The sequence below is a fragment of the Cervus elaphus genome, chromosome 20, assembly GCF_910594005.1.
Source record: "Cervus elaphus chromosome 20, mCerEla1.1, whole genome shotgun sequence".
Lineage (NCBI taxonomy): Eukaryota > Metazoa > Chordata > Mammalia > Artiodactyla > Cervidae > Cervus > Cervus elaphus.
This window is the reverse complement of record NC_057834.1, coordinates 46,017,182-46,029,859: the sequence shown is the minus strand read 5'-3', so window position 1 is coordinate 46,029,859 and position 12,678 is coordinate 46,017,182.

The window sequence follows — 12,678 nt, the reverse complement described above, 5'->3', positions numbered from 1 at the left end:
GAGCCTAGGAGGATTGGCAGAGGGTGTTGTGGGAAGTGATGTTGCATAAGAAAGAGGGACAGAAGCCAGGAGCCCTGGAAAGGCAGGTGAGTAGGTTAGATCTGTGTAGCAGGGAAGGGAGGATGAATTTCCATAAACTGAGGCACATGTGATAAAACAGGATTGGGGGGTGATAAGCCAGGTGACCTTTGAGAGTGCGGAGAGGACTGAATCAGAGAAAGCAGTTGGAAGGAGGTTGGATGAATCTTTGATGAGAGTCAGACTCAGATGCTCTCTGGAAGACTAAGAGATAACAGACACATGAGAGACAGCTTCAGAAACAAACCCTGTTGAGGGTGCGGACACATAAGGAGGTGAGAGGAGAGCCCCACAGCAATGGAGAGCAGGCCCTGACGGCCGGGACCTCACAGCAGCCTGACCTGCACCAGAGGAGGGTACGTCGTGCCTGGTTAGCCCAGGTTCTGAGAATATGTACTCATTTCGCAGTAGAAATATATAAACAGATTTCATCACGAGCACTGTCGTGGCACCAGTGGAGGGACGTTATTGAAGGAGTGTACTTATATAATCTCTCTAAAGAGATACAAAGATGATTCCAACAGGGTCTCAGCCCTCTCCCCCACTAGTTCTAGCTGCTAATACCATCCATCCCCATTCTGCCCCACGTGGGAATAGATTTTATTCTATATGTACATGTACGGGTGAGTGGAAGGGTCGACAAACATTTCAAGCAAGGAAGTTCAAAAGGGTCTGGAATGTACTGTATTTTCTCAGCTCAAATTCTAGTAGGACCTGAAGCTTTCAGGCCATATGTCTCTTCCTGATCTTTTATTCCTGTGGGTAGATATCAACAACTCTTTCTCCCCCATGCGTAGAGGCTTGTTTAGAACCTTCTCTCTAGGCTCCAAGCTAAGGCTCATAACAGAATAAGAGGCTTGACCTCCTGTGTCACCCAAACCCTCTCGACTCAAGTGGGTGATTTCTCATTTCAAGAAACTGCAGCCTAGCACCTGCCTTCTCCACACCCCAGTCCCAGCCATAAATACGGCGCCTTCTTCACATTGATGTCTGCCATTGTTGTCTGGGTTATTGGGTGGTTTCACTTATGGGCTAGGACAGCAGAAATGGGCCCTCTGGGAGGGCTTAGCAAGAAAAAGCTTTCGTTGGTCCAACGAACCCTCTTTTCCTTTCAGGTGACACCTGGGAGGACTCTCACCAGGAACCTGTGAGTTTCCCAGGGTCAGAGGTGCCAACTTCACAGGCACAGCTTCAGAAAAGCACCCACATGACTGATTGTCTGCAGTGGCAGCTGGACCAGCATCTTGACTGTGGTGACAGCAAAGCCATTCTTGGTCTTTCTTCCACCAACTGGGCCTTTACCACCAACCCTGATTCTGGAAACCAAGGACCACTCTTTCTAGGTAAGAAAGAAAAGGGGATTAGAAAGCTCTGGTCCATGTGCTGGTTATCACAAAGCTCTGGGTGGAGGAGGCAGAGGGCCTCTCCCAAACCCGCTGTCAGCCCAGTTGAAACCCGTGACACTCTACCAGAGTGAGGTGATCAAGAGCCTGGGACTTAGGACCAGCTCAGCCTCAGGTCCTGGTTCTGCAAACTCCTGCTTGTTTAACTGAGCCAACTTATTTATCTTCCTAGGTATTTGCCTCTCTCGTCCCTCAACTGAACTCATGAAAATTCTATCTCCTTTGCATGATTGTTGGGAATCTTAAACAATATAATGTCCAGGGCATCTGATTCGCTAAAATTTGTTTGATAACCACTATGAATATATAATATCTAAGCTTTGTGTATTTCTGGTGCTTTAACACTTACAAAATGATTGCACAATGGTTGTTTCCTCTAAGGTAGCATAAGCTTTATGGTCTCTACTTTCTCTAAACCCCATCTTCCCTTGCTTTCTCAGGAAGGTAGCTTGGCCAGTATTTTCCTCTCCTTTCAACATCCCTCATCAAGGCAATTTACTCCTGTTGGGTGCTCCCAGGAACAGTGTATTAGCAACATGCAATAGGAGTGTAAACACTGGCCCTGCAACTCGGTCCCATGTTGGCTTTTCATATCCAGTTTCTTTTCCTCATTTTCCCCTCATTTTGAAATAAAGGGCTACCCTCATTCTTGAAGTGCACCCATCAGTCTCTTTTATGACCCTCCATTTAATTCATTCTCTCCACTCATCTCCTTTTCCGTCTCCTAGTCTTCCTCTCCTCTGGATCCACCTCTGTTCAAGTTTCCTTCAAAGAGCTTTCAGACCCTCACATCCATTTCATCTGGGACGTATTCATCCTTACCCTCCCTCGCTCTCCATATCCTCCACTGGAGCCTGGGGCTGCCTGGTGCTCCTCCCTCAGGCTGTGGCTTCATGTGAGGATCCAGGAGAGACCCACGTCCTCAGGTGGAGCTGAGCTGAGAAGGAGCCCCCTGGTGCAGCACCCAGAGTCTCACGGAAAGTGCTCAGGGAGGGAGGGGTGCAGAGCCTGACAAGAGCCAGTAGGTCTTGTGGTGTTTATTGTCTCCTCTTCCGCTTGTCTCTCCTGTTCTTGTGCTTGGTCTCCCACATTCTCAGCCAAGACTGAACCCCACTGGCTCAGTCACTCTGTTTCCTGCTCACCTTCCATGGAGACCTGAGCATAAATCCAGGCTTCACAGCAGATTTTGCAGCAAAGGGTAGTCTTAATGCCCTTTACTTTCACACCCCTTCACACTGTGACTCCCATCTGCCCCCCCCCATATCTCCTAGTTCCTGTCACCAAATAGAGCTTCTTTCTCATTCTTCTTATTTTTCTATTTTCTTTTCGAAATTCAACTCATCAGGAAGCCAACAGAATGATCCATTCAATAGCTCAAATCCTTCATTCATTTATTCCATCACAAACACACTCACCTGTGAGTTTTCTTGCATTTTTATCATATCATCTATGCTTTATATAAATTATGTATAAATATCATATATAGTGTGTGTCCATATATATGAAGTGTATATTGATGCACATTTAAAAGTTTTCCAATTTAGACTTCCCCACTTCTTTTCTCTCATGAGGTTCTCCTTCAACTTCCACTCTCCTTCATCTCTTCCCTCCCAACAGTACAAACTACATCCTGTAGGAGTTTCTTGCCTTTGTCTTTTCTACCTAGGAATTTTTGGTTGTCATCCATTTTATTTTCCTTGGCTCATTTTTGGCATTTGGAAACACGTTTGCCCTGTGGCACACTTAGCAATACTGGGTAGTATGAGGAAGATCAGCAAAAAAGAAAATATAAAAATATCTCCATTGCTTCACTTACCCATGGGCTTTCATTTGGCCTTTCTTGTTCCTGGACACTTTTGGTACCTGATGTCCTTCTTGGGTGAAGGAATAAGTCTTTGTAAGTCATGAATAACAATGGATCCTGTTGGCTGTGGTTTTCTCTTCAGAGCTGGATGCTTCCATCAGAATGAAGAACCCTCGCAAGCTGGAAGGTGAGGGCTCCACAGCAAGCACACAGGAGCATCCAGTCTGTAACAAGATTAAAGGCTTAAGTGTTCTGAAACAGAAGATTCTCAGAAGAAAACTGCTGTTTGGCAAGTGGAGACTAGCATGCAGATTCCCTGGCCTTCAAGCTTGGGGTACAGAGGTAATCCCAGGCACTTCTTCCTTATGCTCTTTATCTCTTATGGCTCAATCTCCCACTAAGTTTGCTCTTCCCCATTTGTTCACTCAACAGCTGACACACCTCTGTGTGGTCTTTCCTCTCTTTTCCGTGGGGGCTGCCACCCTGTAGTGGCCTTCCCTCTCACTCTCCTGTTTCCACTCTGACCCGTACTGTTTCCCCACTTCTACCATCCTCATATTCCCTCTGACCTTTCCTATTAGCCACAAGGAAGCCCAGATCCATGGTCCTCCTCATCAGAAGAGCCGCATTTAAGCCACTGAAAACATTGGCCTTCAATCATACACATTCTTGGTTTCCTCACCTGACTTTCCTCCTTGCCTCCAAGCCCACTGCCTCTTTCTTTCAGGATCATGACTGATGGAATCTCTCACATGTGAGTTGGCTTCTGGATAAATGAACCTAGGGCAGTCCTTAACCCTCAGCTTTTCCACCTGAATAAGAAATGCCAGAGCTGAAGGAAAAAGCCTTGATTACTAACATAAAAGAAGAACCTGGGTCATAGGTGGGAGTGCTGGACTGGCCTGAGTCATGATTCCCCTCAGGCCCTGATGGGCAGAACTTTGCTAATGTGCAGGGGCTTCCAGGAACTCACTGGAGCTGGCTTTAGGGGGAGGGCAGTAAATGGCCCCTAAAGGGACACTGGGGAAAAGGAGATAGAGAAGCCAGGTTTTCAAAATACACAGAGCGTGAGATGGACAGCGCTCGGACCTCTCCAGTTTACTCACATTAGTCCTTCTCAGTATTAGTCAAAGCCCAGAAAAATGAACTGAGTTGAAGTCTGAGGCCAGGGAATGTAGGACAGCATTATACTGAATTAACTTGGGCCACATTTATGAAGACCCAGGGAGATACACAAGAATACAAGATAATCATTGCTTCTGACCATCCAATTGAGAAGGCCAATTATATATGAGACTAATAGAAAATGACCAAAAAATCTTTAGGGCCAGTGGGGAGAAGTCCATATTGGAATAGAAGGAGAAAATAAAAAGAGTGATGTGAAATAGTGTAGTCTAGTGTGTAGTTCTAAATCATGCTATTGTAAAATGAAAACGGATTGGGTTTTGAGCTAACATGAATGCCTTAACCCAATCCATTGAAATTCTGATTTTAAAGTTCTGAGGATGAGGTTTGGATATCAGTATCTTTCAAAGCTCTGCTAATATGCATCAAGGATCAGAGGACAGTGGCTCTGATAGGATATAAGTAACCAATATGGCAATGGCCTATGAGTGGCTGCTTCCTCAAAAATCTGAATATCAACAATTAAGGGAATTTGCATTCTTCTCTCAACAGAACTATTTTGTACAGCCTGGAGAAGAGAAAAGAGAAACAAAGAGATGTAGATAGTTAAGTTAGATATATAATCTCTCTGTTTGGATTCAAGTGTCTCACAATTTTCATAGTGCAAGATACAAGAAAACAAACAAATAAACAAAAGAACATTACAAATGCCTCAAAGTATAAAATCAACCCTCCCCTTGCCACAAGAATACAGTTTAGTATTTCCTTTTCAAATGTTAAAATGCAACTTGCAGTTAGCTATTCACTAGACGTGTTTCACAGACTACTAACTGGTTCAGAAGAGCAGATGCAACAAAGTTTTTTTCACTGAATATATTCTTTATGCAAAAGCCCCCTAATGAGTATTAGGCTTTACCCTGCTATGTTTACCCTTTTACACACCCGTCTATCAGTTCAGTTAAGTTCCTCAGTTGTCTCCAAATCTCTGCGACCCCATGGACTGCAGCAGGCCAGGCTTCTCTGTTCACCACCAACTCCCAGAGCTTGCTCACATTCATGTCCATTGAGTCGGTGAGGCCATCCTACCATCTCATCCTCTTTTGTCCCCTTCTCCTCCTGCCTTCAATCTTTCCCAGCATCAGGGTCTTTTCCTGTGAGTCAGTTCTTCACATCAGGTGGCCAAAGTATTGCACTTTCAGCTTCAGCATCAGTCCTTCCAATGAACATTCAGGACTGATTTCCTTTAGGATGGACTGGTTGGATCTCCTTGCAGTCTAAGGGACTCTCAAGAGTCTTCTCCAACACCATCGTTCAAAAGCATCAATTCTTTGGCACTCAGCTTCCTTTATGGTCCAACTTTCACATCTATACATGACTACTGAAAAACTCTAACTTTGACTAGATGGACCTTTGTTGGCAAAGTCACATCTCTGCTTTTTAATATGCTGTCTCAGTTTATCATAACTTTCCTTCCAAGGAGTAAGAGTCTTTTAAATTCATGGCTGCAGTCACCCTCTGCAGTGATTTTGGAGGCCAAGAAAATTAAGTCTGTCTCTCTTTCCATTGTTTCCCCATCTATTTGCCATGACGTGATGGGACCAGATGCCATGATCTTCGTTTTTTTGAATGCAAAGTTTTAAGCCACCCTTTCACTCATCTCTCACTTTCGACAAGAGGCTTTTTAGTTCCTCTTTGCTTTCTGCCATAAGGGTGGTGGCATCTGTATATCTGAGGTTATTGATATTTCTTTTGGCAATCTTGATTCCAGCTGTGCTTCATCCAGCCCAGCATTTCACATGATGTACTCTGGATTTAAGTTAAATGATCAATAGGACAATATACAGCCTTGACATCCTCCTTTCTCAATTTGGAACCATTCTGTGTTCCATGTCCAGTCTAATGATGCTTCTTGAGCTGCATACAGGTTTCTCAGGAGGCAGCTAAGGTGGTCTGGTATTCCCATCTCTTTAAGAATTTTCCATACTTTGCTGTGATCCTCACAGTCAAAGGCTGTGGCCTAGTCAAGAAAGCAGAAGTAGGTGTTTTTCTGTACACTAGCATAAAATACTAGGAGAGACTCTTTCTTAGAGAAAAGCTTGGGAAAAAGGTGATGAGAATTTAGTATAACTAAACTGAATTTTCTTTCACTTCAGAGTTTGATTTGTGTAGATGTCAAGGATATTCCTAGAAATGCCTTAAGGTAGATCCAGCATGAAATCACCTTCATAGCATTTTGGTGTCCACAGGATGCAAATGGGTTGAGACACAGTTCCACTCCCTGCTCTCTTTTTGCTCATTTTATTTTGAGTTTCCCCCCTTTCCATTCATTCCTCAGTCTCTTTGGAGCAGGATTTCCCTGGAACGCCTTATTCCTGTCCAGGAGGATGACCAAACACGCTCCATTAACTGTTGACTCCTCCAGATGGGAGCTTTCCTCTCTTCTCTACCTTCCGAGAAATGTGTAGGAAGGGCCTGTGGCCTGGGTTGTCAGTAACAAGTCATGTGGTTTTGGATAGTCCTTAGACCTTGAAAACATAGCTCCTCCCCTCTAAATTATGCAACTGGACTTGCATACATTCTGAGGTCCCTTTTGGTGCTCACATCCAGGACTGTTGGCAGCCTGCTTCTCCTCCTCAGAGGGCAGGGAGGAAGAGGTAGAAGAGGGTCCTTTCTCAATGAGGATCCTCTGCTCCCATAGCAGTCTATTTCCAGCTGTGTATGAGAGTCGCTCAGCACGTCCATCCCTGAATGTGTGGGAAAGCGTACAGATGAAGGGGATTCAAGAGTGAAAGGACTGTTGCGGATTGAGCGGTGGGGATCCAGTCAAGGCTCTGAAGCAGCTCTGAGCGGAGACATCACCAAGCATAGGTGGGGTGAGGAGGGGTCCTTCGATGCTGCACCACAGGCTAGAGGAAAGTTTAGGGAGGTATTCCTTCTAAATCATGGATCTCACTTTCCTCTCCAGCCAGCCTGTGCTCTCCCTTCAGCTCGTCCTGTCAACAGCTCTATCTGCCCCTGGCCCCCAGTCACCATGTGGCCATCCCTCCAGTCTCAGCAAGACCTAAGAAACCCTCACATTGCTTCTCTCCCTCTCTCTGTCTTTCACAGATACCAATTACTTTAGGAACTAAGGAAAGATATTGTCAATTTGAGAAACCACACTATAAAATGAACCTTTTCCATTTGATGCAAAAAAAAATCTACGACAGCAACTCAATTTAAACCTCAGCAACACTGGAGGGATCCCTTCCTGAGAATGAGCATCCCAACTGACAACCACGCTCCACACCCCAAGGGACAGAATTGATGGGAGTCATCCCAGTCATCAGCCTCGGAATGTAATCCTCAGTAACGTGATCAGTGCTTTGATGGACACACAGTTTGGAAAGACCTTGACTTGTGCACCTCTAAATATTCATCCTCCACACACCAGCATGGGAACAAGTGGAAGAAGACAACATATCATCCCGGTCATTCTTTGCCACCAGATGGACTGTGCTCAAAGCAGACAGCATTTACTATGCATCGTTCTTGCTGAAAGTGTTTGTCCTGTGTTTACTATTGAGGTAGATATCAGATAACTGCAGAATTTAGACCTTTGAACCAGACAACTGGCCTGTCTTTCTTCAAACAGTCGATGTTTGCACCAAAAAGACAGCAAAAAGGAGAAGAGATGTTTGAGGTTCCAAAGGACTAAAAAGATCATGTTACTTTATTTCTTTAGTCCTTTGGAACCTCAGACATCTCCTCAGCTCCTTGTAGTTGTCTTTGATGGTCGTGACATTGACTTGTTTGCAGAGGATAGGTCAGCTGTCTACTCAAAGGTCTCCATTTTGCAGTTGTCTGATCATTTCCTCATGAGTAAATTCAGGTGAACCTTTTTTGCCAGGAACACCATCTAGTACATGCTGTGTGCTTCCTAGTGCAGCCTATTTGGAGGCTAAAAGTGTCCACTTTACCTGTCACCACTATCATTATTTTAGCATTGAACACTGTTATGCAGAGGCTTAGAAGATCTGTTCATTGAAAAGACAGCCTTTTGTGTCTGTAATGAGTAATTTGATGAGTGGTATTTTGAGAGTGTATGAATATCATATTCTATGACGCTCTTTCTGTAAAAATTTTACCATCCTTTATTGATCCCTGATGTGTATCAATTATCATATCTGTGGTATTGCCAGATTTGTGCTGTGGAAAAGACAATCCCTACCCCTAACATATTATTAAAAATATTTTTGTGTTTCACTGTGGACCCATGCTTTTTTAAAATTCAGTGTTATAATCCCTTATTTTCTTACATTTATTTTTAATTGGAGGCTAACTGCTTTACACTGTTGTGCTGGTTTCTGCCATACACCAGTGGGAATCAAATGTAAGTATAAATATGTCCCCTCCTTCTTGAACCTCCTTCCCACCCCTCCCCCACCCACAGTCCATTATTAACATGACTGATTTTATTAATATAAAGACTCTGTTTCTCATGTGCCGTGCTGTGCTTAATTGCTCAGTCGTGTCCGACTCTTTGCACCCCCATGGACTGTAGCCCCCCTGGCTCCTGTGTCCATGGGGATTCTCCAGGCAAGAATACTGGAGTGGGTTGCCATGCTCTACTTCAGAGGATCTTTCTAACCCAGGGATCGAACCCAGGTGTCCCCCATTACAGGCGGCTTCCACCAGGGCAGCCCGAGAATACTGGAGTGGGTATCCCATCCCTTCTCCAGGGAATCCGACAACCAGGAATCGATCCGGGGTCTCCTGAATCCCAGGCAGATTCTTTACCAGCTGAGCTACCAGGGAAGCCCCTTTGTTTCTCCTATTCAGTTTTGTATCTTAAACTCCTCTCGCATCTTTTCATCTGTGTTTACCATTTGTAGTAGATGGTATCTTCTGTGTTTCTTTCTCTGTGACTTTATTTTCTTTGTGCATGCATATTTGGGTGTGTGTGTTTGTGTTTTGCTTGGTATTTTGGAAGGCCTGGATAGCTAGTTAGTGCACTAACATTTTTGACATGTTAGTCCTTTAGTATTTTGTCACATTTCTAATATTTGAAGTATATGTTTTAAATGTTATCTATCAACCTCAACTACTTACTACTGTGATGATCGAGGACATTATTTGCTTTTTTCTTCTGTCTTTACCTACTTGATAGTATTATTACCTCATTGCATTATTTCAACCCAATCAAATGTATGCCCTTTATATACCATATTTTCCCTACCTTTTTTTGTTAATGTGCTAGTTGGTAGGGTAGAGGTAGGAGCTGGAGGAGGGGCCCACTGGGTCCTTTCGACCCCCTGGTGGCACAGGATGGCTGTCCCACTCTGGGAGTACTAGTAGCCACCCTGCGGAAGTTTGAGGGTGTACCTAGGCTGCCCCCAGAGCAGGGCCCACAACACAGTGGCTTAAATCTACAATCACATATATTCAGTGATGACCAGATGTACAAAACTCAGTTTCCTGTCAATTCTTGATGAGTAGAGTTCATCTTTAAAGATTTCTCATGATGGTTTGGGGACTTATGTTTGATATACCTAATACTTTTTTTCTGTTGCTTTGATTCAGTACAGACACCTTGGCTCAATAAAAAGAACTTATCCAGAATGAGTTCTATTGATATTTGAAACAAAAAAAATATTGTCTTACTTTGTATGTTCTGCTGAGATGTAGAATGTAAATTGATGTTTTTTCACTGAGGACAAAGAGTGATCTGGAGCTTCAGGACATTTTTTCTTTTAGAAAGCAAGTCTTTCAGCTCTCCTAGGATAGGTCTTAGAACTGACCATGCCAGGTCTATTGCCCCTAGGTGTCTATAACTTTCCCTCCGATCCTTTCTCACTATGTTTTGTTCATTTCTATTCTGTTCGATGTTTTCATTTTTAATGCAGTGTCCCTTATTAGTTTTGATAAATATGTTCTCTAAGTACCGTGTCATTTAGCCTTTTTTTCAAAGAATTTTCTTTACCGTCAATTTTTTTTAATCTCTGCCAGTTCCAACTTCTCATTTCTTCTTTCCTATCTACTTCTATCTCATGTTCTGCATTTTTAATTAAAATATTGAAGTTTTTTCCATGTGTATGTGTCTACAAATGCTTTGTTCAGAATAATTCAAAATATGGATGCCATTTTACATTTCCCAATGTTCTTTGTGTGATTTTGAGGCAACCTTCTCATTTGCTGAAATTTTTGACTCCACCTGCAATGCGGGAGACATGGGTTCGATCCCTGGGTTGGGAAGATTCCCTGAAGGAGGGCATGGCAACCCAATCCAGTTTTCTTGCCTGGAGAATCTCCATGGACAGAAGAGCCTTGAGGGCAACATACAGTTCATGGGGTCCGCAGAGCTGACACAACTAAGCACACAGCACTCGAAAAAACATAGCTTTGACTGGAATATAGTTGGAACAAAAGTTTAAATGTCCTTCCCTGGTTATTCTGACATCTGTGTCAGCTCTCGGTCACTCATAAATGATCACTGTGTCCCTTCATTGTGAGTCATTTCCCCTTCCTCTTTGGATACCTAAAAATCTGATGGAATCCCAGACATTGTAAATGTTGTTTGGAGCTGGATCGTTTTGTGTTCCTATAAATGTTGAGTTTTGTTCAGGGTTGCCCTTAAGTTATTTGTAAACAGTTTGACGGTCTCAGGTCTTGCTTTTATGATTTGCTAAATGGTCTGGAGCAGCTGAACACTCAGTCTAGGGCTAACAAATTCCTGCTACTGAGCTAAGACTTCCTTGAGCATTCCACTCCACGATCTCCTTAATTACAAGGTTATTATTAGTATTTCCTAGTGTACCTGCTGAGGGCAAGCATGACTGTGAGTGCCAGGCTCTCTGTTCTCTCTGAGCCTGTGGAAGCTTTCCCCCTGACTTTGGGGAGTTTTCTCCCAGGGCTGCACTGATCAGTACTTTGCTGCCCTCTGGAGGAGCCTCCTTTGCAGGGCTCTCCTGACTACCCTCAGCATCTCTCTCCTCCCTGGGAGTTTGTCCTATGCACTCTAGCTCCTTTGACATCCAGGAACTTGTCCTCAACTCAGCAAGGTCCACTGGGCTGGTTTTCAGTTTGCTCCTGGTGCCTCGCTTGGGAACTCTCCACGCAATAAGTTGGAGCCACTGGAGCCATTGTTTCCCATCTCTCAGGGATCACTCCCTGTCCTTCTTCACCTGATACCAAGTCTCCTGAAAATCTCTGTTTAATGTCCCCAGTCTGACTTTGTGGTTTCAGCAGTTCAGTAAACTTAGTTTCTATTAATTGTATATGGGCGTGGGGACCCTCTGAACTCAACTTGTGAAAAAACCATTAAGATTCTAAAAGAGTTCTACATGGTACAGAACACAGGTTCCCACTAAAATCTTTTGAGGTCTGCATTTGTCAAACAACAATTAAAGACTTCACACAAAGTGTCACGACTAGCAAACATCTTGCAAAGAAATCAGACATCATTGAGTGAGTGAACAACGACTGCAAGTATCTCAGTAGAAGTTTTGCCTGAGGTGTCTCAAAAGTAATCACACCCCTTCATTCAATTTCTTAAAGATTGGCTGACCTGCCTCTTGAGAAACCTGTATGCAGGTCAGGAAGCAACACTTAGAACTGGACATGGAACAGATTGGTTCCAAATAGGAAAAGGAGGACATCAAAGCGGTATACTGTCACCCTGCTTATTTAACTTATATGCAGAGTACATCATGAGAAACGCTGGACTTGATGAAGCACAAGCTAGAATCAAGATTGCCAGGAGAAAGATCAATAACCTCAGATATGCAGATGACACCACCCTTATGGCACAAAGTGAAGAACTAAAAATTCTCTTGATGAAAGTGAAAGAGGAGAGTGAAAAAATTGGCTTAAAACTCAACATTCAGAAAACTAAGATCATGGCATTCAGTGCCATCACTTCATGGCAAATAGATGGGGAAACAGTGGAAACAGTGGCTGACTATTTCTCTGGGCTCCAAAATCACTGCAGATGGTGATTGCAGCCATGAAATAAAAAGACACTTACTCCTTGGAAGGAGAGTTATGACCAACCTCGATAGCATATTAAGCAGCAGAGACATTACTTTGCCAACAAAGGTCCGACTAGTCAAGGCTATGGTTTTTCCAGTGGTCATGTATGGATGTGAGAGGTGGACTATAAAGAAAGCTGAGCGCTGAAAAATTGATGCTTTTGAAATGTGGTGTTGGAGAAGACTCTTGAGAGTCCCTTGGACTGCAAGGAGATCCAAGGAGTTCATCCTAAAGAAGATCAGTTCACGGTGTTCATTG